The sequence below is a fragment of the Diplotaxodon limnothrissa genome, linkage group LG3 (assembly GCF_057381915.1).
Source record: "Diplotaxodon limnothrissa isolate DT_005_m linkage group LG3, D_limnothrissa_male_GT1.1, whole genome shotgun sequence".
NCBI classification, from domain to species: Eukaryota; Metazoa; Chordata; class Actinopteri; order Cichliformes; family Cichlidae; genus Diplotaxodon; species Diplotaxodon limnothrissa.
This window is the reverse complement of record NC_140598.1, coordinates 68,847,264-68,873,554: the sequence shown is the minus strand read 5'-3', so window position 1 is coordinate 68,873,554 and position 26,291 is coordinate 68,847,264. Positions and strand designations below refer to the sequence as shown.

General features: G+C 57.5%; 11 non-coding genes and 7 pseudogenes across 11 annotated transcripts; all 18 read right to left on the bottom strand.

The window, feature by feature from the left end:
- Positions 1-312: 312 nt before the first annotated feature.
- Positions 313-431, bottom strand: LOC146637454 (5S ribosomal RNA). Its single transcript, XR_014905634.1, has one exon. It is a non-coding gene; the product is annotated as a 5S ribosomal RNA (ribosomal RNA).
- Positions 432-1,562: 1,131 nt separating this feature from the next.
- LOC146637453 (5S ribosomal RNA) lies at positions 1,563-1,681 on the bottom strand (annotated as a pseudogene).
- Positions 1,682-3,842: 2,161 nt separating this feature from the next.
- Positions 3,843-3,961, bottom strand: LOC146637452 (5S ribosomal RNA; annotated as a pseudogene).
- A 2,000-nt stretch (positions 3,962-5,961) lies between these two features.
- LOC146637451 (5S ribosomal RNA) lies at positions 5,962-6,080 on the bottom strand (annotated as a pseudogene).
- Positions 6,081-6,900: 820 nt separating this feature from the next.
- On the bottom strand, positions 6,901-7,014 carry LOC146637450 (5S ribosomal RNA; annotated as a pseudogene).
- A 780-nt stretch (positions 7,015-7,794) lies between these two features.
- Positions 7,795-7,913, bottom strand: LOC146637449 (5S ribosomal RNA; annotated as a pseudogene).
- Positions 7,914-8,733: 820 nt separating this feature from the next.
- On the bottom strand, positions 8,734-8,852 carry LOC146637448 (5S ribosomal RNA). The gene has a single exon (XR_014905633.1). It is a non-coding gene; the product is annotated as a 5S ribosomal RNA (ribosomal RNA).
- Positions 8,853-9,983: 1,131 nt separating this feature from the next.
- Positions 9,984-10,102, bottom strand: LOC146637447 (5S ribosomal RNA; annotated as a pseudogene).
- A 2,122-nt stretch (positions 10,103-12,224) lies between these two features.
- LOC146637446 (5S ribosomal RNA) lies at positions 12,225-12,343 on the bottom strand (annotated as a pseudogene).
- Positions 12,344-13,325: 982 nt separating this feature from the next.
- LOC146637445 (5S ribosomal RNA) lies at positions 13,326-13,444 on the bottom strand. The gene has a single exon (XR_014905946.1). It is a non-coding gene; the product is annotated as a 5S ribosomal RNA (ribosomal RNA).
- A 3,032-nt stretch (positions 13,445-16,476) lies between these two features.
- On the bottom strand, positions 16,477-16,595 carry LOC146637444 (5S ribosomal RNA). The gene has a single exon (XR_014905581.1). It is a non-coding gene; the product is annotated as a 5S ribosomal RNA (ribosomal RNA).
- An 818-nt stretch (positions 16,596-17,413) lies between these two features.
- LOC146637443 (5S ribosomal RNA) lies at positions 17,414-17,532 on the bottom strand. Its single transcript, XR_014905945.1, has one exon. It is a non-coding gene; the product is annotated as a 5S ribosomal RNA (ribosomal RNA).
- A 1,021-nt stretch (positions 17,533-18,553) lies between these two features.
- Positions 18,554-18,672, bottom strand: LOC146637442 (5S ribosomal RNA). Its single transcript, XR_014905944.1, has one exon. It is a non-coding gene; the product is annotated as a 5S ribosomal RNA (ribosomal RNA).
- Positions 18,673-20,486: 1,814 nt separating this feature from the next.
- On the bottom strand, positions 20,487-20,605 carry LOC146637441 (5S ribosomal RNA). Its single transcript, XR_014905580.1, has one exon. It is a non-coding gene; the product is annotated as a 5S ribosomal RNA (ribosomal RNA).
- An 818-nt stretch (positions 20,606-21,423) lies between these two features.
- Positions 21,424-21,542, bottom strand: LOC146637440 (5S ribosomal RNA). Its single transcript, XR_014905612.1, has one exon. It is a non-coding gene; the product is annotated as a 5S ribosomal RNA (ribosomal RNA).
- Positions 21,543-22,288: 746 nt separating this feature from the next.
- On the bottom strand, positions 22,289-22,407 carry LOC146637439 (5S ribosomal RNA). The gene has a single exon (XR_014905804.1). It is a non-coding gene; the product is annotated as a 5S ribosomal RNA (ribosomal RNA).
- Positions 22,408-23,428: 1,021 nt separating this feature from the next.
- On the bottom strand, positions 23,429-23,547 carry LOC146637438 (5S ribosomal RNA). The gene has a single exon (XR_014905943.1). It is a non-coding gene; the product is annotated as a 5S ribosomal RNA (ribosomal RNA).
- Positions 23,548-25,235: 1,688 nt separating this feature from the next.
- LOC146637437 (5S ribosomal RNA) lies at positions 25,236-25,354 on the bottom strand. The gene has a single exon (XR_014905942.1). It is a non-coding gene; the product is annotated as a 5S ribosomal RNA (ribosomal RNA).
- Between the last annotated feature and the right edge of the window lie 937 nt (positions 25,355-26,291).

Below are 26,291 nucleotides of genomic sequence, written 5' to 3'. Positions count from 1 at the left end.
TGGTGTGGTGTAATTGGCCTCAATAGCAACTAAGGCCCTGGTGTGGTGTAGGTGGCCTCAGCCAGCAGCCACAGGCCCTGGTGTGGTGTAAGTGGCCTCAGCCAGAGCCACAGGCCCTGATGTGGTGTAAGTGGCCCCAGCCGGTCACTCAGGCCCTGGTGTGGTGTAGGTGGCATCAGCTAGCAGCACAAGACATTGGAAAAGAGCCAAAAGCAGTGTCGTTAATGTGCCCTCATTAATGGGCAGCTGCTTTTGGTCTTTTAATACACCCCTTCTCTGGATCAAAAGCGGTTCAATGACATGAAAATGAAAGACTTACAGCACCAGGTATTCCCAGGCAGTCTCCCATCCAAGTACTAACCAAGCCCAGCCCTGCTTAGCTTCCGAGATCAGACGAGGTCGGGCGTGCTCAGAGTGGTATGGCCGTAAGCTGCTGGCCCCAGCACAATGTCTCAATTTATGGATTCAAGTGATTAGGTGGCAAGTACCTGAAGTTACAAAGACAATCCTATAACCATACCTGCATGTTTGCATAATACCCTAACCCAAAGGCTTAGTTTGGCATTTATCCAACAGCACAGGCCCTGGATTGTTGAAGATGGCCTCAGGAACCAGCACAGGGCCTGGTGTGTTGTACATGGCCACAGCAAGCAGCACAGGGCCTGGTTTGGTGAAGATGGCCTCGGCCAGAAGCACAGGGCCTGGTGTGATATGAGTGGCCTGAGCAAGAGCCACAGGCCCTGGTGTGTTGTAAGTGGCCTCAGCCAGCAGCCACAGGCCCTGGTGTGGTGTAGGTGGCCTCAGCCAGCAGCCACAGGCCCTTGTGTGGTGTAAGTGGCCTCAGCCAGCAGCCACAGGCCCTGGTGTGGTGTAAGTGGCCTCAGCCAGTGCCACAGGCCCTGGTGTGGTGTAAGTGGCCTGAGCAAGAGCCACAGACCCTGGTGTGGTGTAATTGGCCTCAATAGCAACTAAGGCCCTGGTGTGGTGTAGGTGGCCTCAGCCAGAGCCACAGGCCCTGATGTGGTGTAAGTGGCCCCAGCCGGTCACTCAGGCCCTGGTGTGGTGTAAGTGGCCTGAGCAAGAGCCACAGACCCTGGTGTGGTGTAATTGGCCTCAATAGCAACTAAGGCCCTGGTGTGGTGTAGGTGGCCTCAGCCAGAGCCACAGGCCCTGGTGTGGTGTAAGTGGCCTCAGCCAGTGCCACAGGCCCTGGTGTGGTGTAAGTGGCCTGAGCAAGAGCCACAGACCCTGGTGTGGTGTAATTGGCCTCAATAGCAACTAAGGCCCTGGTGTGGTGTAGGTGGCCTCAGCCAGCAGCCACAGGCCCTGGTGTGGTGTAAGTGGCCTCAGCCAGCAGCCACAGGCCCTGATGTGGTGTATGTGGCCCCAGCCGGTCACTCAGGCCCTGGTGTGGTGTAGGTGGCATCAGCTAGCAGCACAAGACATTGGAAAACAGCCAAAAGCAATGTCGTTAATGTGCCCTCATTAATGGGGAGCTGCTTTTGGTCTTTTAATACACCCCTTCTCTGGATCAAAAGCGGTTCAATGACATGAAAATGAAAGGCTTACAGCACCAGGTATTCCCAGGCAGTCTCCCATCCAAGTACTAACCAAGCCCAGCCCTGCTTAGCTTAGGAGATCAGACGAGGTCGGGGGTGCTCAGGGTGGTATGGCCGTAAGCTGCTGGCCCCAGCACAATGTCTCAATTTATGGATTCAAGTGATTAGGTGGCAAGTACCTGAAGTTACGAAGACAATCCTATAACCATACCTGCATGTTTGCATAATACCCTAACCCAAAGGCTCAGTTTGGCATTTATCCAACAGCACAGGCCCTGGATTGTTGAAGATGGCCTCAAGAACCAGCACAGGACCTGGTGTGTTTTACATGGCCACAGCAAGCAGCACAGGGCCTGGTATGGTGAAGATGGCCTCAGCAAGCAGCCACAGGCCCTGGTTTGGTGTAAGTGGCCTCAGCCAGCAGCCACAGGCCCTGGTGTGTTGTAAGTGGCCTCAGCCAGCAGCCACAGGCCCTGGTGTGGTCTAAGTGGCCTCAGCCAGTGCCACAGGCCCTGGTGTGGTGTAAGTGGCCTGAGCAAGAGCCATAGGCCCTGGTGTGGTGTAAGTGGCCTCAGCCAGCAGCCACAGGCCCTGGTGTGGTGTAAGTGGCCTGAGCAAGTGCCACAGGCCCTGGTGTGGTGTAAGTGACCTAAGCCAGAGCCACAGGCCCTGGTGTGGTGTAAGTGGCCTCAATAGCAAATAAGGCCCTGGTGTGGTGTAAGTGGCCTGAGCAAGAGCCACAGGGCCTGGTTTGGTGAAGATGGCCTCGGCCAGAAGCGCAGGGCCTGGTGTGATGTGAGTGGCCTGAGCAAGAGCCACAGGCCCTGGTGTGGTGTAAGTGGCCTCAGCCAGCAGCCACAGGCCCTGGTGTGGTGTAAGTCGCCTCAGCCAGAAGCCACAGGCACTGGTGTGGTGTAAGTGGCCTCAGGAACCAGCACAGGGCCTGGTGTGTTGTACATGGCCACAGCTAGCAGCAGAGGGCCAGGTTTGGTGAAGATGGCCTCGGCCAGAAGCGCAGGGCCTGGTGTGGTGTAAGTCGCCTCAGCCAGAAGCCACAGGCACTGGTGTGGTGTAAGTGGCCTCAGCCAGCAGCAAAAGGGCCCTGGTGTGGTGTAAGTCGCCTCAGTCAGCAGCCACAGGCCCTGGTGTGGTGTAGGTGGCCTCAGCCAGCAGCCACAGGCCCTGGTGTGGTGTAAGTGGCCTCAGCCAGCAGCCACAGGCCCTGGTGTGGTGTAAGTGGCCTCAGCCAGCAGCCACAGGCCCTGGTGTGGTGTAAGTGGCCTCAGCCAGTGCCACAGGCCCTGGTGTGGTGTAAGTGGCCTGAGCAAGAGCCACAGACCCTGGTGTGGTGTAATTGGCCTCAATAGCAACTAATGCCCTGGTGTGGTGTAGGTGGCCTCAGCCAGCAGCCACAGGCCCTGGTGTGGTCTAAGTGGCCTCAGCCAGTGCCACAGGCCCTGGTGTGGTGTAAGTGGCCTGAGCAAGAGCCACAGGCCCTGGTGTGGTGTAAGTGGCCTGAGCAAGTGCCACAGGCCCTGGTGTGGTGTAAGTGGCCTAAGCCAGAGCCACAGGCCCTGGTGTGGTGTAAGTGGCCTCAATAGCAAATAAGGCCCTGGTGTGGTGTAAGTGGCCTGAGCAAGAGCCACAGGGCCTGGTTTGGTGAAGATGGCCTCAGCCAGAAGCGCAGGGCCTGGTGTGATGTGAGTGGCCTGAGCAAGAGCCACAGGCCCTGGTGTGGTGTAAGTGGCCTCAGCCAGCAGCCACAGGCCCTGGTGTGGTGTAAGTCGCCTCAGCCAGAAGCCACAGGCACTGGTGTGGTGTAAGTGGCCTCAGCCAGCAGCAAAAGGGCCCTGGTGTGGTGTAAGTCGCCTCAGCCAGCAGCCACAGGCCCTGGTGTGGTGTAGGTGGCCTCAGCCAGCAGCCACAGGCCCTGGTGTGGTGTAAGTGGCCTCAATAGCAACTAAGGCCCTGGTGTGGTGTAAGTGGCTTCAGCCAGCAGCCACAGGCTCTGGTGTGGTGTAACTGGCCTCAGCCAGCAGCCACAGGCCCTGGTGTGGTGTAAGTGGCCTCAGCCAGAGCCACAGGCCCTGATGTGGTGTAAGTGGCCCCAGCTGGTCACTCAGGCCCTGGTGTGGTGTAGGTGGCATCAGCTAGCAGCACAAGACATTGGAAAAGAGCCAAAAGCAGTGTCGTTAATGTGCCCTCATTAATGGGCAGCTGCTTTTGGTCTTTTAATACACCCCTTCTCTGGATCAAAAGCGGTTCAATGACATGAAAATGAAAGGCTTACAGCACCAGGTATTCCCAGGCAGTCTCCCATCCAAGTACTAACCAAGCCCAGCCCTGCTTAGCTTACGAGATCAGACGAGGTCGGGGGTGCTCAGGGTGGTATGGCCATAAGCTGCTGGCCCCAGCACAATGTCTCAATTTATGGATTCAAGTGATTAGGTGGCAAGTACCTGAAGTTACGAAGACAATCCTATAACCATACCTGCATGTTTGCATAATACCCTAACCCAAAGGCTCAGTTTGGCATTTATCCAACAGCACAGGCCCTGGATTGTTGAAGATGGCCTCAAGAACCAGCACAGGACCTGGTGTGTTTTACATGGCCACAGCAAGCAGCACAGGGCCTGGTATGGTGAAGATGGCCTCAGCAAGCAGCCACAGGCCCTGGTTTGGTGTAAGTGGCCTCAGCCAGCAGCCACAGGCCCTGGTGTGTTGTAAGTGGCCTCAGCCAGCAGCCACAGGCCCTGGTGTGGTCTAAGTGGCCTCAGCCAGTGCCACAGGCCCTGGTGTGGTGTAAGTGGCCTGAGCAAGAGCCACAGGCCCTGGTGTGGTGTAAGTGGCCTCAGCCAGCAGCCACAGGCCCTGGTGTGGTGTAAGTGGCCTAAGCCAGAGCCACAGGCCCTGGTGTGGTGTAAGTGGCCTCAATAGCAAATAAGGCCCTGGTGTGGTGTAAGTGGCCTGAGCAAGAGCCACAGGGCCTTGTTTGGTGAAGATGGCCTCGGCCAGAAGCGCAGGGCCTGGTGTGATGTGAGTGGCCTGAGCAAGAGCCACAGGCCCTGGTGTGGTGTAAGTGGCCTCAGCCAGCAGCCACAGGCCCTGGTGTGGTGTAAGTCGCCTCAGCCAGAAGCCACAGGCACTGGTGTGGTGTAAGTGGCCTCAGGAACCAGCACAGGGCCTGGTGTGTTGTACATGGCCACAGCTAGCAGCAGAGGGCCAGGTTTGGTGAAGATGGCCTCGGCCAGAAGCGCAGGGCCTGGTGTGGTGTAAGTCGCCTCAGCCAGAAGCCACAGGCACTGGTGTGGTGTAAGTGGCCTCAGCCAGCAGCAAAAGGGCCCTGGTGTGGTGTAAGTCGCCTCAGCCAGCAGCCACAGGCCCTGGTGGGGTGTAGGTGGCCTCAGCCAGCAGCCACAGGCCCTGGTGTGGTGTAAGTGGCCTCAGCCAGTGCCACAGGCCCTGGTGTGGTGTAAGTGGCCTGAGCAAGAGCCACAGACCCTGGTGTGGTGTAATTGGCCTCAATAGCAACTAATGCCCTGGTGTGGTGTAGGTGGCCTCAGCCAGCAGCCACAGGCCCTGGTGTGGTGTAAGTGGCCTCAGCCAGCAGCCACAGGCCCTGGTGTGGTGTAAGTGGCCTCAGCCAGAGCCACAGGCCCTGATGTGGTGTAAGTTGCCCCAGCCGGTCACTCAGGCCCTTGTGTGGTGTAGGTTGCATCAGCCAGAAGCCACAGGCACTGGTGTGGTGTAAGTGGCCTCAGGAACCAGCACAGGGCCTGGTGTGTTGTACATGGCCACAGCTAGCAGCAGAGGGCCAGGTTTGGTGAAGATGGCCTCGGCCAGAAGCGCAGGGCCTGGTGTGATGTGAGTGGCCTGAGCAAGAGCCACAGGCCCTGGTGTGGTGTAAGTGGCCTCAATAGCAACTAAGGCCCTGGTGTGGTGTAAGTGGCCTCAGCCAGCAGCCACAGGCCCTGGTGTGGTGTAAGTGGCCTCAGCCAGTGCCACAGGCCCTGGTGTGGTGTAAGTGGCCTGAGCAAGAGCCACAGACCCTGGTGTGGTGTAATTGGCCTCAATAGCAACTAATGCCCTGGTGTGGTGTAGGTGGCCTCAGCCAGCAGCCACAGGCCCTGGTGTGGTGTAAGTGGCCTCAGCCAGCAGCCACAGGCCCTGGTGTGGTGTAAGTGGCCTCAGCCAGAGCCACAGGCCCTGATGTGGTGTAAGTGGCCCCAGCCGGTCACTCAGGCCCTTGTGTGGTGTAGGTTGCATCAGCTAGCAGCACAAGACATTGGAAAAGAGCCAAAAGCAATGTCGTTAATGTGCCCTCATTAATGGGCAGATGCTTTTGGTCTTTTAATACACCCCTTCTCTGGATCAAAAGCGGTTCAATGACATGAAAATGAAAGGCTTAAAGCACCAGGTATTCCCAGGCAGTCTCCCATCCAAGTACTAACCAAGCCCAGCCCTGCTTAGCTTCCGAGATCAGACGAGGTCGGGCGTGCTCAGGGTGGTATGGCCGTAAGCTGCTGGCCCCAGCACAATGTCTCAATTTATGGATTCAAGTGATGAGGTGGCAAGTACCTGAAGTTACGAAGACAATCCTATAACCATACCTGCATGTTTGCATAATACCCTAACCCAAAGGCTCAGTTTGGCATTTATCCAACAGCACAGGCCCTGGATTGTTGAAGATGGCCTCAGGAACCAGCACAGGGCCTGGTGTGTTGTACATGGCCACAGCAAGCAGCACAGGGCCTGGTTTGGTGAAGATGGCCTCGGCCAGAAGCACAGGGCCTGGTGTGATATGAGTGGCCTGAGCAAGAGCCACAGGCCCTGGTGTGTTGTAAGTGGCCTCAGCCAGCAGCCACAGGCCCTGGTGTGGTGTAGGTGGCCTCAGCCAGCAGCCACAGGCCCTTGTGTGGTGTAAGTGGCCTCAGCCAGCAGCCACAGGCCCTGGTGTGGTGTAAGTGGCCTCAGCCAGTGCCACAGGCCCTGGTGTGGTGTAAGTGGCCTGAGCAAGAGCCACAGACCCTGGTGTGGTGTAATTGGCCTCAATAGCAACTAAGGCCCTGGTGTGGTGTAGGTGGCCTCAGCCAGCAGCCACAGGCCCTGGTGTGGTGTAAGTGGCCTCAGCCAGAGCCACAGGCCCTGATGTGGTGTAAGTGGCCCCAGCCGGTCACTCAGGCCCTGGTGTGGTGTAGGTGGCATCAGCTAGCAGCACAAGACATTGGAAAAGAGCCAAAAGCAGTGTCGTTAATGTGCCCTCATTAATGGGCAGCTGCTTTTGGTCTTTTAATACACCCCTTCTCTGGATCAAAAGCGGTTCAATGACATGAAAATGAAAGACTTACAGCACCAGGTATTCCCAGGCAGTCTCCCATCCAAGTACTAACCAAGCCCAGCCCTGCTTCCGAGATCAGACGAGGTCGGGCGTGCTCAGAGTGGTATGGCCGTAAGCTGCTGGCCCCAGCACAATGTCTCAATTTATGGATTCAAGTGATTAGGTGGCAAGTACCTGAAGTTACAAAGACAATCCTATAACCATACCTGCATGTTTGCATAATACCCTAACCCAAAGGCTTAGTTTGGCATTTATCCAACAGCACAGGCCCTGGATTGTTGAAGATGGCCTCAGGAACCAGCACAGGGCCTGGTGTGTTGTACATGGCCACAGCAAGCAGCACAGGGCCTGGTTTGGTGAAGATGGCCTCGGCCAGAAGCACAGGGCCTGGTGTGATATGAGTGGCCTGAGCAAGAGCCACAGGCCCTGGTGTGTTGTAAGTGGCCTCAGCCAGCAGCCACAGGCCCTGGTGTGGTGTAAGTGGCCTCAGCCAGTGCCACAGGCCCTGGTGTGGTGTAAGTGGCCTGAGCAAGAGCCACAGACCCTGGTGTGGTGTAATTGGCCTCAATAGCAACTAATGCCCTGGTGTGGTGTAGGTGGCCTCAGCCAGCAGCCACAGGCCCTGGTGTGGTGTAAGTGGCCTCAGCCAGCAGCCACAGGCCCTGGTGTGGTGTAAGTGGCCTCAGCCAGAGCCACAGGCCCTGATGTGGTGTAAGTGGCCCCAGCCGGTCACTCAGGCCCTTGTGTGGTGTAGGTTGCATCAGCTAGCAGCACAAGACATTGGAAAAGAGCCAAAAGCAATGTCGTTAATGTGCCCTCATTAATGGGCAGATGCTTTTGGTCTTTTAATACACCCCTTCTCTGGATCAAAAGCGGTTCAATGACATGAAAATGAAAGGCTTAAAGCACCAGGTATTCCCAGGCAGTCTCCCATCCAAGTACTAACCAAGCCCAGCCCTGCTTAGCTTCCGAGATCAGACGAGGTCGGGCGTGCTCAGGGTGGTATGGCCGTAAGCTGCTGGCCCCAGCACAATGTCTCAATTTATGGATTCAAGTGATGAGGTGGCAAGTACCTGAAGTTACGAAGACAATCCTATAACCATACCTGCATGTTTGCATAATACCCTAACCCAAAGGCTCAGTTTGGCATTTATCCAACAGCACAGGCCCTGGATTGTTGAAGATGGCCTCAGGAACCAGCACAGGGCCTGGTGTGTTGTACATGGCCACAGCAAGCAGCACAGGGCCTGGTTTGGTGAAGATGGCCTCGGCCAGAAGCACAGGGCCTGGTGTGATATGAGTGGCCTGAGCAAGAGCCACAGGCCCTGGTGTGTTGTAAGTGGCCTCAGCCAGCAGCCACAGGCCCTGGTGTGGTGTAGGTGGCCTCAGCCAGCAGCCACAGGCCCTTGTGTGGTGTAAGTGGCCTCAGCCAGCAGCCACAGGCCCTGGTGTGGTGTAAGTGGCCTCAGCCAGTGCCACAGGCCCTGGTGTGGTGTAAGTGGCCTGAGCAAGAGCCACAGACCCTGGTGTGGTGTAATTGGCCTCAATAGCAACTAAGGCCCTGGTGTGGTGTAGGTGGCCTCAGCCAGCAGCCACAGGCCCTGGTGTGGTGTAAGTGGCCTCAGCCAGAGCCACAGGCCCTGATGTGGTGTAAGTGGCCCCAGCCGGTCACTCAGGCCCTGGTGTGGTGTAGGTGGCATCAGCTAGCAGCACAAGACATTGGAAAAGAGCCAAAAGCAGTGTCGTTAATGTGCCCTCATTAATGGGCAGCTGCTTTTGGTCTTTTAATACACCCCTTCTCTGGATCAAAAGCGGTTCAATGACATGAAAATGAAAGACTTACAGCACCAGGTATTCCCAGGCAGTCTCCCATCCAAGTACTAACCAAGCCCAGCCCTGCTTAGCTTCCGAGATCAGACGAGGTCGGGCGTGCTCAGAGTGGTATGGCCGTAAGCTGCTGGCCCCAGCACAATGTCTCAATTTATGGATTCAAGTGATTAGGTGGCAAGTACCTGAAGTTACAAAGACAATCCTATAACCATACCTGCATGTTTGCATAATACCCTAACCCAAAGGCTTAGTTTGGCATTTATCCAACAGCACAGGCCCTGGATTGTTGAAGATGGCCTCAGGAACCAGCACAGGGCCTGGTGTGTTGTACATGGCCACAGCAAGCAGCACAGGGCCTGGTTTGGTGAAGATGGCCTCGGCCAGAAGCACAGGGCCTGGTGTGATATGAGTGGCCTGAGCAAGAGCCACAGGCCCTGGTGTGTTGTAAGTGGCCTCAGCCAGCAGCCACAGGCCCTGGTGTGGTGTAGGTGGCCTCAGCCAGCAGCCACAGGCCCTTGTGTGGTGTAAGTGGCCTCAGCCAGCAGCCACAGGCCCTGGTGTGGTGTAAGTGGCCTCAGCCAGTGCCACAGGCCCTGGTGTGGTGTAAGTGGCCTGAGCAAGAGCCACAGACCCTGGTGTGGTGTAATTGGCCTCAATAGCAACTAAGGCCCTGGTGTGGTGTAGGTGGCCTCAGCCAGAGCCACAGGCCCTGATGTGGTGTAAGTGGCCCCAGCCGGTCACTCAGGCCCTGGTGTGGTGTAAGTGGCCTGAGCAAGAGCCACAGACCCTGGTGTGGTGTAATTGGCCTCAATAGCAACTAAGGCCCTGGTGTGGTGTAGGTGGCCTCAGCCAGAGCCACAGGCCCTGGTGTGGTGTAAGTGGCCTCAGCCAGTGCCACAGGCCCTGGTGTGGTGTAAGTGGCCTGAGCAAGAGCCACAGACCCTGGTGTGGTGTAATTGGCCTCAATAGCAACTAAGGCCCTGGTGTGGTGTAGGTGGCCTCAGCCAGCAGCCACAGGCCCTGGTGTGGTGTAAGTGGCCTCAGCCAGCAGCCACAGGCCCTGATGTGGTGTATGTGGCCCCAGCCGGTCACTCAGGCCCTGGTGTGGTGTAGGTGGCATCAGCTAGCAGCACAAGACATTGGAAAACAGCCAAAAGCAATGTCGTTAATGTGCCCTCATTAATGGGGAGCTGCTTTTGGTCTTTTAATACACCCCTTCTCTGGATCAAAAGCGGTTCAATGACATGAAAATGAAAGGCTTACAGCACCAGGTATTCCCAGGCAGTCTCCCATCCAAGTACTAACCAAGCCCAGCCCTGCTTAGCTTAGGAGATCAGACGAGGTCGGGGGTGCTCAGGGTGGTATGGCCGTAAGCTGCTGGCCCCAGCACAATGTCTCAATTTATGGATTCAAGTGATTAGGTGGCAAGTACCTGAAGTTACGAAGACAATCCTATAACCATACCTGCATGTTTGCATAATACCCTAACCCAAAGGCTCAGTTTGGCATTTATCCAACAGCACAGGCCCTGGATTGTTGAAGATGGCCTCAAGAACCAGCACAGGACCTGGTGTGTTTTACATGGCCACAGCAAGCAGCACAGGGCCTGGTATGGTGAAGATGGCCTCAGCAAGCAGCCACAGGCCCTGGTTTGGTGTAAGTGGCCTCAGCCAGCAGCCACAGGCCCTGGTGTGTTGTAAGTGGCCTCAGCCAGCAGCCACAGGCCCTGGTGTGGTCTAAGTGGCCTCAGCCAGTGCCACAGGCCCTGGTGTGGTGTAAGTGGCCTGAGCAAGAGCCATAGGCCCTGGTGTGGTGTAAGTGGCCTCAGCCAGCAGCCACAGGCCCTGGTGTGGTGTAAGTGGCCTGAGCAAGTGCCACAGGCCCTGGTGTGGTGTAAGTGACCTAAGCCAGAGCCACAGGCCCTGGTGTGGTGTAAGTGGCCTCAATAGCAAATAAGGCCCTGGTGTGGTGTAAGTGGCCTGAGCAAGAGCCACAGGGCCTGGTTTGGTGAAGATGGCCTCGGCCAGAAGCGCAGGGCCTGGTGTGATGTGAGTGGCCTGAGCAAGAGCCACAGGCCCTGGTGTGGTGTAAGTGGCCTCAGCCAGCAGCCACAGGCCCTGGTGTGGTGTAAGTCGCCTCAGCCAGAAGCCACAGGCACTGGTGTGGTGTAAGTGGCCTCAGGAACCAGCACAGGGCCTGGTGTGTTGTACATGGCCACAGCTAGCAGCAGAGGGCCAGGTTTGGTGAAGATGGCCTCGGCCAGAAGCGCAGGGCCTGGTGTGGTGTAAGTCGCCTCAGCCAGAAGCCACAGGCACTGGTGTGGTGTAAGTGGCCTCAGCCAGCAGCAAAAGGGCCCTGGTGTGGTGTAAGTCGCCTCAGTCAGCAGCCACAGGCCCTGGTGTGGTGTAGGTGGCCTCAGCCAGCAGCCACAGGCCCTGGTGTGGTGTAAGTGGCCTCAGCCAGCAGCCACAGGCCCTGGTGTGGTGTAAGTGGCCTCAGCCAGCAGCCACAGGCCCTGGTGTGGTGTAAGTGGCCTCAGCCAGTGCCACAGGCCCTGGTGTGGTGTAAGTGGCCTGAGCAAGAGCCACAGACCCTGGTGTGGTGTAATTGGCCTCAATAGCAACTAATGCCCTGGTGTGGTGTAGGTGGCCTCAGCCAGCAGCCACAGGCCCTGGTGTGGTCTAAGTGGCCTCAGCCAGTGCCACAGGCCCTGGTGTGGTGTAAGTGGCCTGAGCAAGAGCCACAGGCCCTGGTGTGGTGTAAGTGGCCTGAGCAAGTGCCACAGGCCCTGGTGTGGTGTAAGTGGCCTAAGCCAGAGCCACAGGCCCTGGTGTGGTGTAAGTGGCCTCAATAGCAAATAAGGCCCTGGTGTGGTGTAAGTGGCCTGAGCAAGAGCCACAGGGCCTGGTTTGGTGAAGATGGCCTCAGCCAGAAGCGCAGGGCCTGGTGTGATGTGAGTGGCCTGAGCAAGAACCACAGGCCCTGGTGTGGTGTAAGTGGCCTCAGCCAGCAGCCACAGGCCCTGGTGTGGTGTAAGTCGCCTCAGCCAGAAGCCACAGGCACTGGTGTGGTGTAAGTGGCCTCAGCCAGCAGCAAAAGGGCCCTGGTGTGGTGTAAGTCGCCTCAGCCAGCAGCCACAGGCCCTGGTGTGGTGTAGGTGGCCTCAGCCAGCAGCCACAGGCCCTGGTGTGGTGTAAGTGGCCTCAATAGCAACTAAGGCCCTGGTGTGGTGTAAGTGGCTTCAGCCAGCAGCCACAGGCTCTGGTGTGGTGTAACTGGCCTCAGCCAGCAGCCACAGGCCCTGGTGTGGTGTAAGTGGCCTCAGCCAGAGCCACAGGCCCTGGTGTGGTGTAAGTGGCCTCAGCTAGCAGCACAAGACATTGGAAAAGAGCCAAAAGCAGTGTCGTTAATGTGCCCTCATTAATGGGCAGCTGCTTTTGGTCTTTTAATACACCCCTTCTCTGGATCAAAAGCGGTTCAATGACATGAAAATGAAAGACTTACAGCACAAGGTATTCCCAGGCAGTCTCCCATCCAAGTACTAACCAAGCCCAGCCCTGCTTAGCTTCCGAGATCAGACGAGGTCGGGCGTGCTCAGAGTGGTATGGCCGTAAGCTGCTGGCCCCAGCACAATGTCTCAATTTATGGATTCAAGTGATTAGGTGGCAAGTACCTGAAGTTACGAAGACAATCCTATAACCATACCTGCATGTTTGCATAATACCCTAACCCAAAGGCTTAGTTTGGCATTTATCCAACAGCACAGGCCCTGGATTGTTGAAGATGGCCACAGCAAGCAGCACAGGGCCTGGTTTGGTGAAGATGGCCTCGGCCAGAAGCGCAGGGCCTGGTGTGATGTGAGTGGCCTGAGCAAGAGCCACAGGCCCTGGTGTGGTGTAAGTGGCCTCAGCCAGCAGCCACAGGCCCTGGTGTGGTGTAAGTCGCCTCAGCCAGAAGCCACAGGCACTGGTGTGGTGTAAGTGGCCTCAGCCAGCAGCAAAAGGGCCCTGGTGTGGTGTAAGTCGCCTCAGTCAGCAGCCACAGGCCCTGGTGTGGTGTAGGTGGCCTCAGCCAGCAGCCACAGGCCCTGGTGTGGTGTAAGTGGCCTCAGCCAGCAGCCACAGGCCCTGGTGTGGTGTAAGTGGCCTCAGCCAGCAGCCACAGGCCCTGGTGTGGTGTAAGTGGCCTCAGCCAGTGCCACAGGCCCTGGTGTGGTGTAAGTGGCCTGAGCAAGAGCCACAGACCCTGGTGTGGTGTAATTGGCCTCAATAGCAACTAATGCCCTGGTGTGGTGTAGGTGGCCTCAGCCAGCAGCCACAGGCCCTGGTGTGGTGTAAGTGGCCTCAGCCAGCAGCCACAGGCCCTGGTGTGGTGTAAGTGGCCTCAGCCAGAGCCACAGGCCCTGATGTGGTGTAAGTGGCCCCAGCCGGTCACTCAGGCCCTTGTGTGGTGTAGGTTGCATCAGCTAGCAGCACAAGACATTGGAAAAGAGCCAAAAGCAATGTCGTTAATGTGCCCTCATTAATGGGCAGATGCTTTTGGTCTTTTAATACACCCCTTCTCTGGATCAAAAGCGGTTCAATGACATGAAAATGAAAGGCTTACAGCACCAGGTATTCCCAGGCAGTCTCCCATCCAAGTACTAACCAAGCCCAGCCCTGCTTAGCTTCCGAGATCAGACGAGGTCGGGCGTGCTCAGGGTGGTATGGCCGTAAGCTGCTGGCCCCAGCACAATGTCTCAATTTATGGATTCAAGTGATTAGGTGGCAAGTACCTGAAGTTACGAAGACTATCCTATAACCATACCTGCATGTTTGCATAATACCCTAACCCAAAGGCTTAGTTTGGCATTTATCCAACAGCACAGGCCCTGGATTGTTGAAGATGGCCTCAGGAACCAGCACAGGGCCTGGTGTGTTGTACATGGCCACAGCTAGCAGCAGAGGGCCAGGTTTGGTGAAGATGGCCTCGGCCAGAAGCGCAGGGCCTGGTGTGATGTGAGTGGCCTGAGCAAGAGCCACAGACCCTGGTGTGGTGTAAGTGGCCTCAGCCAGCAGCCACAGGCCCTGGTGTGGTGTAAGTCGCCTCAGCCAGAAGCCACAGGCACTGGTGTGGTGTAAGTGGCCTCAGGAACCAGCACAGGGCCTGGTGTGTTGTACATGGCCACAGATAGCAGCAGAGGGCCAGGTTTGGTGAAGATGGCCTCGGCCAGAAGCGCAGGGCCTGGTGTGATGTGAGTGGCCTGAGCAAGAGCCACAGGCCCTGGATTGTTGAAGATGGCCTCAAGAACCAGCACAGGACCTGGTGTGTTTTACATGGCCACAGCAAGCAGCACAGGGCCTGGTATGGTGAAGATGGCCTCAGCAAGCAGCCACAGGCCCTGGTTTGGTGTAAGTGGCCTCAGCCAGCAGCCACAGGCCCTGGTGTGTTGTAAGTGGCCTCAGCCAGCAGCCACAGGCCCTGGTGTGGTCTAAGTGGCCTCAGCCAGTGCCACAGGCCCTGGTGTGGTGTAAGTGGCCTGAGCAAGAGCCACAGGCCCTGGTGTGGTGTAAGTGGCCTCAGCCAGCAGCCACAGGCCCTGGTGTGGTGTAAGTGGCCTGAGCAAGTGCCACAGGCCCTGGTGTGGTGTAAGTGACCTAAGCCAGAGCCACAGGCCCTGGTGTGGTGTAAGTGGCCTCAATAGCAAATAAGGCCCTGGTGTGGTGTAAGTGGCCTGAGCAAGAGCCACAGGGCCTGGTTTGGTGAAGATGGCCTCGGCCAGAAGCGCAGGGCCTGGTGTGATGTGAGTGGCCTGAGCAAGAGCCACAGGCCCTGGTGTGGTGTAAGTGGCCTCAGCCAGCAGCCACAGGCCCTGGTGTGGTGTAAGTGGCCTCAGCCAGCAGCCACAGGCCCTGGTGTGGTGTAAGTGGCCTCAGCCAGCAGCCACAGGCCCTGGTGTGGTGTAAGTCGCCTCAGCCAGTGCCACAGGCCCTGGTGTGGTGTAAGTGGCCTGAGCAAGAGCCACAGGCCCTGGTGTGGTGTAAGTGGCCTCAGCCAGCAGCCACAGGCCCTGGTGTGGTGTAAGTCGCCTCAGCCAGAAGCCACAGGCACTGGTGTGGTGTAAGTGGCCTCAGCCAGCAGCAAAAGGGCCCTGGTGTGGTGTAAGTCGCCTCAGCCAGCAGCCACAGGCCCTGGTGGGGTGTAGGTGGCCTCAGCCAGCAGCCACAGGCCCTGGTGTGGTGTAAGTGGCCTCAGCCAGCAGCCACAGGCCCTGGTGTGGTGTAAGTCGCCTCAGCCAGTGCCACAGGCCCTGGTGTGGTGTAAGTGGCCTGAGCAAGAGCCACAGACCCTGGTGTGGTGTAATTGGCCTCAATAGCAACTAAGGCCCTGGTGTGGTGTAAGTGGCTTCAGCCAGCAGCCACAAGCTCTGGTGTGGTGTAACTGGCCTCAGCCAGCAGCCACAGGCCCTGGTGTGGTGTAAGTGGCCTCAGCCAGAAGCACAGGGCCTGGTGTGATATGAGTGGCCTGAGCAAGAGCCACAGGCCCTGGTGTGTTGTAAGTGGCCTCAGCCAGCAGCCACAGGCCCTGGTGTGGTGTAGGTGGCCTCAGCCAGCAGCCACAGGCCCTGGTGTGGTGTAAGTGGCCTCAGCCAGTGCCACAGGCCCTGGTGTGGTGTAAGTGGCCTGAGCAAGAGCCACAGACCCTGGTGTGGTGTAATTGGCCTCAATAGCAACTAAGGCCCTGGTGTGGTGTAGGTGGCCTCAGCCAGCAGCCACAGGCCCTGGTGTGGTGTAAGTGGCCTCAGCCAGCAGCCACAGGCCCTGGTGTGGTGTAAGTGGCCTCAGCCAGCAGCCACAGGCCCTGGTGTGGTGTAGGTGGCCTCAGCCAGCAGCCACAGGCCCTGGTGTGGTGTAAGTGGCCTGAGCAAGAGCCACAGGCCCTGGTTTGGTGTAAGTGGCCTCAGCCAGCAGCCACAGGCCCTGGTGTGTTGTAAGTGGCCTCAGCCAGCAGCCACAGGCCCTGGTGTGGTGTAAGTGGCCTGAGCAAGAGCCACAGGCCCTGGTTTGGTGTAAGTGGCCTCAGCCAGCAGCCACAGGCCCTGGTGTGTTGTAAGTGGCCTCAGCCAGCAGCCACAGGCCCTGGTGTGGTCTAAGTGGCCTCAGCCAGTGCCACAGGCCCTGGTGTGGTGTAAGTGGCCTGAGCAAGAGCCACAGGCCCTGGTGTGGTGTAAGTGGCCTGAGCAAGTGCCACAGGCCCTGGTGTGGTGTAAGTCGCCTCAGCCAGAAGCCACAGGCACTGGTGTGGTGTAAGTGGCCTCAGCCAGCAGCAAAAGGGCCCTGGTGTGGTGTAAGTCGCCTCAGCCAGCAGCCACAGGCCCTGGTGTGGTGTAGGTGGCCTCAGCCAGCAGCCACAGGCCCTGGTGTGGTGTAAGTGGCCTCAATAGCAACTAAGGCCCTGGTGTGGTGTAAGTGGCTTCAGCCAGCAGCCACAGGCTCTGGTGTGGTGTAACTGGCCTCAGCCAGCAGCCACAGGCCCTGGTGTGGTGTAAGTGGCCTCAGCCAGAGCCACAGGCCCTGATGTGGTGTAAGTGGCCCCAGCCGGTCACTCAGGCCCTGGTGTGGTGTAGGTGGCATCAGCTAGCAGCACAAGACATTGGAAAAGAGCCAAAAGCAGTGTTGTTAATGTGCCCTCATTAATGGGCAGATGCTTTTGGTCTTTTAATACACCCCTTCTCTGGATCAAAAGCGGTTCAATGACATGAAAAGGAAAGGCTTACAGCACCAGGTATTCCCAGGCAGTCTCCCATCCAAGTACTAACCAAGCCCAGCCCTGCTTAGCTTCCGAGATCAGACGAGGTCGGGCGTGCTCAGGGTGGTATTGCCGTAAGCTGCTGGCCCCAGCACAATGTCTCAATTTATGGATTCAAGTGATTAGGTGGCAAGTACCTGAAGTTACGAAGACAATCCTATAACCATACCTGCATGTTTGCATAATACCCTAACCCAAAGGCTCAGTTTGGCATTTATCCAACAGCACAGGCCCTGGATTGTTGAAGATGGCCTCAGGAACCAGCACAGGGCCTGGTGTGTTGTACATGGCCACAGCAAGCAGCACAGGGCCTGGTTTGGTGAAGATGGCCTCGGCCAGAAGCGCAGGGCCTGGTGTGATGTGAGTGGCCTGAGCAAGAGCCACAGGCCCTGGTGTGGTGTAAGTGGCCTCAGCCAGCAGCCACAGGCCCTGGTGTGGTGTAAGTGGCCTGAGCAAGTGCCACAGGCCCTGGTGTGGTGTAAGTGACCTAAGCCAGAGCCACAGGCCCTGGTGTGGTGTAAGTGGCCTCAATAGCAAATAAGGCCCTGGTGTGGTGTAAGTGGCCTCAATAGCAACTAAGGCCCTGGTGTGGTGTAAGTGGCTTCAGCCAGCAGCCACAGGCTCTGGTGTGGTGTAACTGGCCTCAGCCAGCAGCCACAGGCCCTGGTGTGGTGTAAGTGGCCTCAGCCAGAGCCACAGGCCCTGATGTGGTGTAAGTGGCCCCAGCCGGTCACTCAGGCCCTGGTGTGGTATAGGTGGCATCAGCTAGCAGCACAAGACATTGGAAAAGAGCCAAAAGCAGTGTTGTTAATGTGCCCTCATTAATGGGCAGATGCTTTTGGTCTTTTAATACACCCCTTCTCTGGATCAAAAGCGGTTCAATGACATGAAAAGGAAAGGCTTACAGCACCAGGTATTCCCAGGCAGTCTCCCATCCAAGTACTAACCAAGCCCAGCCCTGCTTAGCTTCCGAGATCAGACGAGGTCGGGCGTGCTCAGGGTGGTATGGCCGTAAGCTGCTGGCCCCAGCACAATGTCTCAATTTATGGATTCAAGTGATTAGGTGGCAAGTACCTGAAGTTACGAAGACAATCCTATAACCATACCTGCATGTTTGCATAATACCCTAACCCAAAGGCTCAGTTTGGCATTTATCCAACAGCACAGGCCCTGGATTGTTGAAGATGGCCTCAGGAACCAGCACAGGGCCTGGTGTGTTGTACATGGCCACAGCAAGCAGCACAGGGCCTGGTTTGGTGAAGATGGCCTCGGCCAGAAGCGCAGGGCCTGGTGTGATGTGAGTGGCCTGAGCAAGAGCCACAGGCCCTGGTGTGGTGTAAGTGGCCTCAGCCAGCAGCCACAGGCCCTGGTGTGGTGTAAGTCGCCTCAGCCAGAAGCCACAGGCACTGGTGTGGTGTAAGTGGCCTCAGCCAGCAGCAAAAGGGCCCTGGTGTGGTGTAAGTCGCCTCAGTCAGCAGCCACAGGCCCTGGTGTGGTGTAGGTGGCCTCAGCCAGCAGCCACAGGCCCTGGTGTGGTGTACGTGGCCTCAGCCAGCAGCCACAGGCCCTGGTGTGGTGTAAGTGGCCTCAGCCAGCAGCCACAGGCCCTGGTGTGGTGTAAGTGGCCTCAGCCAGTGCCACAGGCCCTGGTGTGGTGTAAGTGGCCTGAGCAAGAGCCACAGACCCTGGTGTGGTGTAATTGGCCTCAATAGCAACTAATGCCCTGGTGTGGTGTAGGTGGCCTCAGCCAGCAGCCACAGGCCCTGGTGTGGTGTAAGTGGCCTCAGCCAGCAGCCACAGGCCCTGGTGTGGTGTAAGTGGCCTCAGCCAGAGCCACAGGACCTGATGTGGTGTAAGTGGCCCCAGCCGGTCACTCAGGCCCTGGTGTGGTGTAGGTGGCATCAGCTAGCAGCACAAGACATTGGAAAAGAGCCAAAAGCAGTGTCGTTAATGTGCCCTCATTAATGGGCAGCTGCTTTTGGTCTTTTAATACACCCCTTCTCTGGATCAAAAGCGGTTCAATGACATGAAAATGAAAGGCTTACAGCACCAGGTATTCCCAGGCAGTCTCCCATCCAAGTACTAACCAAGCCCAGCCCTGCTTAGCTTCCGAGATCAGACGAGGTCGGGCGTGCTCAGGGTGGTATGGCCGTAAGCTGCTGGCCCCAGCACAATGTCTCAATTTATGGATTCAAGTGATTAGGTGGCAAGTACCTGAAGTTACGAAGACAATCCTATAACCATACCTGCATGTTTGCATAATACCCTAACCCAAAGGCTCAGTTTGGCATTTATCCAACAGCACAGGCCCTGGATTGTTGAAGATGGCCTCAGGAACCAGCACAGGGCCTGGTGTGTTGTACATGGCCACAGCAAGCAGCACAGGGCCTGGTTTGGTGAAGATGGCCTCGGCCAGAAGCACAGGGCCTGGTGTGATGTGAGTGGCCTGAGCAAGAGCCACAGGCCCTGGTGTGGTGTAAGTGGCCTCAGCCAGCAGCCACAGGCCCTGGTGTGGTGTAGGTGGCCTCAGCCAGCAGCCACAGGCCCTGGTGTGGTGTAAGTGGCCTGAGCAAGAGCCACAGGCCCTGGTTTGGTGTAAGTGGCCTCAGCCAGCAGCCACAGGCCCTGGTGTGTTGTAAGTGGCCTCAGCCAGCAGCCACAGGCCCTGGTGTGGTGTAAGTGGCCTGAGCAAGAGCCACAGGCCCTGGTTTGGTGTAAGTGGCCTCAGCCAGCAGCCACAGGCCCTGGTGTGTTGTAAGTGGCCTCAGCCAGCAGCCACAGGCCCTGGTGTGGTCTAAGTGGCCTCAGCCAGTGCCACAGGCCCTGGTGTGGTGTAAGTGGCCTGAGCAAGAGCCACAGGCCCTGGTGTGGTGTAAGTGGCCTGAGCAAGTGCCACAGGCCCTGGTGTGGTGTAAGTCGCCTCAGCCAGAAGCCACAGGCACTGGTGTGGTGTAAGTGGCCTCAGCCAGCAGCAAAAGGGCCCTGGTGTGGTGTAAGTCGCCTCAGCCAGCAGCCACAGGCCCTGGTGTGGTGTAGGTGGCCTCAGCCAGCAGCCACAGGCCCTGGTGTGGTGTAGGTGGCCTCAGCCAGCAGCCACAGGCCCTGGTGTGGTGTAAGTGGCCTGAGCAAGAGCCACAGGCCCTGGTTTGGTGTAAGTGGCCTCAGCCAGCAGCCACAGGCCCTGGTGTGTTGTAAGTGGCCTCAGCCAGCAGCCACAGGCCCTGGTGTGGTGTAAGTGGCCTGAGCAAGAGCCACAGGCCCTGGTTTGGTGTAAGTGGCCTCAGCCAGCAGCCACAGGCCCTGGTGTGTTGTAAGTGGCCTCAGCCAGCAGCCACAGGCCCTGGTGTGGTCTAAGTGGCCTCAGCCAGTGCCACAGGCCCTGGTGTGGTGTAAGTGGCCTGAGCAAGAGCCACAGGCCCTGGTGTGGTGTAAGTGGCCTGAGCAAGTGCCACAGGCCCTGGTGTGGTGTAAGTCGCCTCAGCCAGAAGCCACAGGCACTGGTGTGGTGTAAGTGGCCTCAGCCAGCAGCAAAAGGGCCCTGGTGTGGTGTAAGTCGCCTCAGCCAGCAGCCACAGGCCCTGGTGTGGTGTAGGTGGCCTCAGCCAGCAGCCACAGGCCCTGGTGTGGTGTAAGTGGCCTCAATAGCAACTAAGGCCCTGGTGTGGTGTAAGTGGCTTCAGCCAGCAGCCACAGGCTCTGGTGTGGTGTAACTGGCCTCAGCCAGCAGCCACAGGCCCTGGTGTGGTGTAAGTGGCCTCAGCCAGAGCCACAGGCCCTGATGTGGTGTAAGTGGCCCCAGCCGGTCACTCAGGCCCTGGTGTGGTGTAGGTGGCATCAGCTAGCAGCACAAGACATTGGAAAAGAGCCAAAAGCAGTGTTGTTAATGTGCCCTCATTAATGGGCAGATGCTTTTGGTCTTTTAATACACCCCTTCTCTGGATCAAAAGCGGTTCAATGACATGAAAAGGAAAGGCTTACAGCACCAGGTATTCCCAGGCAGTCTCCCATCCAAGTACTAACCAAGCCCAGCCCTGCTTAGCTTCCGAGATCAGACGAGGTCGGGCGTGCTCAGGGTGGTATTGCCGTAAGCTGCTGGCCCCAGCACAATGTCTCAATTTATGGATTCAAGTGATTAGGTGGCAAGTACCTGAAGTTACGAAGACAATCCTATAACCATACCTGCATGTTTGCATAATACCCTAACCCAAAGGCTCAGTTTGGCATTTATCCAACAGCACAGGCCCTGGATTGTTGAAGATGGCCTCAGGAACCAGCACAGGGCCTGGTGTGTTGTACATGGCCACAGCAAGCAGCACAGGGCCTGGTTTGGTGAAGATGGCCTCGGCCAGAAGCGCAGGGCCTGGTGTGATGTGAGTGGCCTGAGCAAGAGCCACAGGCCCTGGTGTGGTGTAAGTGGCCTCAGCCAGCAGCCACAGGCCCTGGTGTGGTGTAAGTGGCCTGAGCAAGTGCCACAGGCCCTGGTGTGGTGTAAGTGACCTAAGCCAGAGCCACAGGCCCTGGTGTGGTGTAAGTGGCCTCAATAGCAAATAAGGCCCTGGTGTGGTGTAAGTGGCCTCAATAGCAACTAAGGCCCTGGTGTGGTGTAAGTGGCTTCAGCCAGCAGCCACAGGCTCTGGTGTGGTGTAACTGGCCTCAGCCAGCAGCCACAGGCCCTGGTGTGGTGTAAGTGGCCTCAGCCAGAGCCACAGGCCCTGATGTGGTGTAAGTGGCCCCAGCCGGTCACTCAGGCCCTGGTGTGGTGTAGGTGGCATCAGCTAGCAGCACAAAACATTGGAAAACAGCCAAAAGCAATGTCGTTAATGTGCCCTCATTAATGGGGAGCTGCTTTTGGTCTTTTAATACACACCTTCTCTGGATCAAAAGCGGTTCAATGACATGAAAATGAAAGGCTTACAGCACCAGGTATTCCCAGGCAGTCTCCCATCCAAGTACTAACCAAGCCCAGCCCTGCTTAGCTTACGAGATCAGACGAGGTCGGGTGTGCTCAGGGTGGTATGGCCGTAAGCTGCTGGACCCAGCACAATGTCTCAATTTATGGATTCAAGTGATTAGGTGGCAAGTACCTGAAGTTACGAAGACAATCCTATAACCATACCTGCATGTTTGCATAATACCCTAACCCAAAGGCTCAGTTTGGCATTTATCCAACAGCACAGGCCCTGGATTGTTGAAGATGGCCTCAGGAACCAGCACAGGGCCTGGTGTGTTGTACATGGCCACAGCAAGCAGCACAGGGCCTGGTTTGGTGAAGATGGCCTCGGCCAGAAGCGCAGGGCCTGGTGTGATGTGAGTGGCCTGAGCAAGAGCCACAGGCCCTGGTGTGGTGTAAGTGGCCTCAGCCAGCAGCCACAGGCCCTGGTGTGGTGTAAGTCGCCTCAGCCAGAAGCCACAGGCACTGGTGTGGTGTAAGTGGCCTCAGCCAGCAGCAAAAGGGCCCTGGTGTGGTGTAAGTCGCCTCAGTCAGCAGCCACAGGCCCTGGTGTGGTGTAGGTGGCCTCAGCCAGCAGCCACAGGCCCTGGTGTGGTGTACGTGGCGTCAGCCAGCAGCCACAGGCCCTGATGTGGTGTAAGTGGCCCCAGCCGGTCACTCAGGCCCTGGTGTGGTGTAGGTGGCATCAGCTAGCAGCACAAGACATTGGAAAACAGCCAAAAGCAATGTCGTTAATGTGCCCTCATTAATGGGGAGCTGCTTTTGGTCTTTTAATACACACCTTCTCTGGATCAAAAGCGGTTCAATGACATGAAAATGAAAGGCTTACAGCACCAGGTATTCCCAGGCAGTCTCCCATCCAAGTACTAACCAAGCCCAGCCCTGCTTAGCTTCCGAGATCAGACGAGGTCGGGTGTGCTCAGGGTGGTATGGCCGTAAGCTGCTGGCCCCAGCACAATGTCTCAATTTATGGATTCAAGTGATTAGGTGGCAAGTACCTGAAGTTACGAAGACAATCCTATAACCATACCTGCATGTTTGCATAATACCCTAACCCAAAGGCTCAGTTTGGCATTTATCCAACAGCACAGGCCCTGGATTGTTGAAGATGACCTCAGGAACCAGCACAGGGCCTGGTGTGTTGTACATGGCCACAGCAAGCAGCACAGGGCCTGGTTTGGTGAAGATGGCCTCGGCCAGAAGCGCAGGGCCTGGTGTGATGTGAGTGGCCTGAGCAAGAGCCACAGGCCCTGGTGTGGTGTAAGTGGCCTCAGCCAGCAGCCACAGGCCCTGGTGTGGTGTAAGTCGCCTCAGCCAGAAGCCACAGGCACTGGTGTGGTGTAAGTGGCCTCAGCCAGCAGCAAAAGGGCCCTGGTGTGGTGTAAGTCGCCTCAGTCAGCAGCCACAGGCCCTGGTGTGGTGTAGGTGGCCTCAGCCAGCAGCCACAGGCCCTGGTGTGGTGTAAGTGGCCTCAGCCAGCAGCCACAGGCCCTGGTGTGGTGTAAGTGGCCTCAGCCAGCAGCCACAGGCCCTGGTGTGGTGTAAGTGGCCTCAGCCAGTGCCACAGGCCCTGGTGTGGTGTAAGTGGCCTGAGCAAGAGCCACAGACCCTGGTGTGGTGTAATTGGCCTCAATAGCAACTAATGCCCTGGTGTGGTGTAGGTGGCCTCAGCCAGCAGCCACAGGCCCTGGTGTGGTGTAAGTGGCCTCAGCCAGCAGCCACAGGCCCTGGTGTGGTGTAAGTGGCCTCAGCCAGAGCCACAGGCCCTGATGTGGTGTAAGTGGCCCCAGCCGGTCACTCAGGCCCTGGTGTGGTGTAGGTGGCATCAGCTAGCAGCACAAGACATTGGAAAAGAGCCAAAAGCAGTGTCGTTAATGTGCCCTCATTAATGGGCAGCTGCTTTTGGTCTTTTAATACACCCCTTCTCTGGATCAAAAGCGGTTCAATGACATGAAAATGAAAGGCTTACAGCACCAGGTATTCCCAGGCAGTCTCCCATCCAAGTACTAACCAAGCCCAGCCCTGCTTAGCTTCCGAGATCAGACGAGGTCGGGCGTGCTCAGGGTGGTATGGCCGTAAGCTGCTGGCCCCAGCACAATGTCTCAATTTATGGATTCAAGTGATTAGGTGGCAAGTACCTGAAGTTACGAAGACAATCCTATAACCATACCTGCATGTTTGCATAATACCCTAACCCAAAGGCTCAGTTTGGCATTTATCCAACAGCACAGGCCCTGGATTGTTGAAGATGGCCTCAGGAACCAGCACAGGGCCTGGTGTGTTGTACATGGCCACAGCAAGCAGCACAGGGCCTGGTTTGGTGAAGATGGCCTCGGCCAGAAGCACAGGGCCTGGTGTGATGTGAGTGGCCTGAGCAAGAGCCACAGGCCCTGGTGTGGTGTAAGTGGCCTCAGCCAGCAGCCACAGGCCCTGGTGTGGTGTAGGTGGCCTCAGCCAGCAGCCACAGGCCCTGGTGTGGTGTAAGTGGCCTGAGCAAGAGCCACAGGCCCTGGTTTGGTGTAAGTGGCCTCAGCCAGCAGCCACAGGCCCTGGTGTGTTGTAAGTGGCCTCAGCCAGCAGCCACAGGCCCTGGTGTGGTCTAAGTGGCCTCAGCCAGTGCCACAGGCCCTGGTGTGGTGTAAGTGGCCTGAGCAAGAGCCACAGGCCCTGGTGTGGTGTAAGTGGCCTGAGCAAGTGCCACAGGCCCTGGTGTGGTGTAAGTGGCCTAAGCCAGAGCCACAGGCCCTGGTGTGGTGTAAGTGGCCTCAATAGCAAATAAGGCCCTGGTGTGGTGTAAGTGGCCTGAGCAAGAGCCACAGGGCCTGGTTTGGTGAAGATGGCCTCAGCCAGAAGCGCAGGGCCAGGTGTGATGTGAGTGGCCTGAGCAAGAGCCACAGGCCCTGGTGTGGTGTAAGTGGCCTCAGCCAGCAGCCACAGGCCCTGGTGTGGTGTAAGTCGCCTCAGCCAGAAGCCACAGGCACTGGTGTGGTGTAAGTGGCCTCAGCCAGCAGCAAAAGGGCCCTGGTGTGGTGTAAGTCGCCTCAGCCAGCAGCCACAGGCCCTGGTGTGGTGTAGGTGACCTCAGCCAGCAGCCACAGGCCCTGGTGTGGTGTAAGTGGCCTCAATAGCAACTAAGGCCCTGGTGTGGTGTAAGTGGCTTCAGCCAGCAGCCACAGGCCCTGGTGTGGTGTAAGTGGCCTCAGCCAGCAGCCACAGGCCCTGGTGTGGTGTAAGTGGCCTCAGCCAGAGCCACAGGCCCTGATGTGGTGTAAGTGGCCTGAGCAAGAGCCACAGGCCCTGGTGTGGTGTAAGTGGCCTGAGCAAGAGCCACAGGCCCTGGTGTGTTGTAAGTGGCCTCAGCCAGCAGCCACAGGCCCTGGTGTGGTGTAGGTGGCCTCAGCCAGAAGCCACAGGCCCTGGTGTGGTGTAAGTGGCCTGAGCAAGTGCCACAGGCCCTGGTGTGGTGTAATTGGCCTCAATAGCAACTAAGGCCCTGGTGTGGTGTAGGTGGCCTCAGCCAGCAGCCACAGGCCCTGGTGTGGTGTAAGTGGCCTCAGCCAGCAGCCACAGGCCCTGATGTGGTGTAAGTGGCCCCAGCCGGTCACTCAGGCCCTGGTGTGGTGTAGGTGGCATCAGCTAGCAGCACAAGACATTGGAAAACAGCCAAAAGCAATGTCGTTAATGTGCCCTCATTAATGGGGAGCTGCTTTTGGTCTTTTAATACACCCCTTCTCTGGATCAAAAGCGGTTCAATGACATGAAAATGAAAGGCTTACAGCACCAGGTATTCCCAGGCAGTCTCCCATCCAAGTACTAACCAAGCCCAGCCCTGCTTAGCTTCCGAGATCAGACGAGGTCGGGCGTGCTCAGGGTGGTATGGCCGTAAGCTGCTGGCCCCAGCACAATGTCTCAATTTATGGATTCAAGTGATTAGGTGGCAAGTACCTGAAGTTACGAAGACAATCCTATAACCATACCTGCATGTTTGCATAATACCCTAACCCAAAGGCTCAGTTTGGCATTTATCCAACAGCACAGGCCCTGGATTGTTGAAGATGGCCTCAGGAACCAGCACAGGGCCTGGTGTGTTGTACATGGCCACAGCAAGCAGCACAGGGCCTGGTTTGGTGAAGATGGCCTCGGCCAGAAGCGCAGGGCCTGGTGTGATGTGAGTGGCCTGAGCAAGAGCCACAGGCCCTGGTGTGGTGTAAGTGGCCTCAGCCAGCAGCCACAGGCCCTGGTGTGGTGTAGGTGGCCTCAGCCAGCAGCCACAGGCCCTGGTGTGGTGTAAGTGGCCTGAGCAAGAGCCACAGGCCCTGGTTTGGTGTAAGTGGCCTCAGCCAGCAGCCACAGGCCCTGGTGTGGTGTAAGTGGCCTGAGCAAGAGCCACAGGCCCTGGTTTGGTGTAAGTGGCCTCAGCCAGCAGCCACAGGCCCTGGTGTGTTGTAAGTGGCCTCAGCCAGCAGCCACAGGCCCTGGTGTGGTCTAAGTGGCCTCAGCCAGTGCCACAGGCCCTGGTGTGGTGTAAGTGGCCTGAGCAAGAGCCACAGGCCCTGGTTTGGTGTAAGTGGCCTCAGCCAGCAGCCACAGGCCCTGGTGTGGTGTAAGTGGCCTGAGCAAGAGCCACAGGCCCTGGTTTGGTGTAGGTGGCCTCAGCCAGCAGCCACAGGCCCTGGTGTGGTGTAAGTGGCCTCAATAGCAACTAAGGCCCTGGTGTGGTGTAAGTGGCTTCAGCCAGCAGCCACAGGCTCTGGTGTGGTGTAACTGGCCTCAGCCAGCAGCCACAGGCCCTGGTGTGGTGTAAGTGGCCTCAGCCAGAGCCACA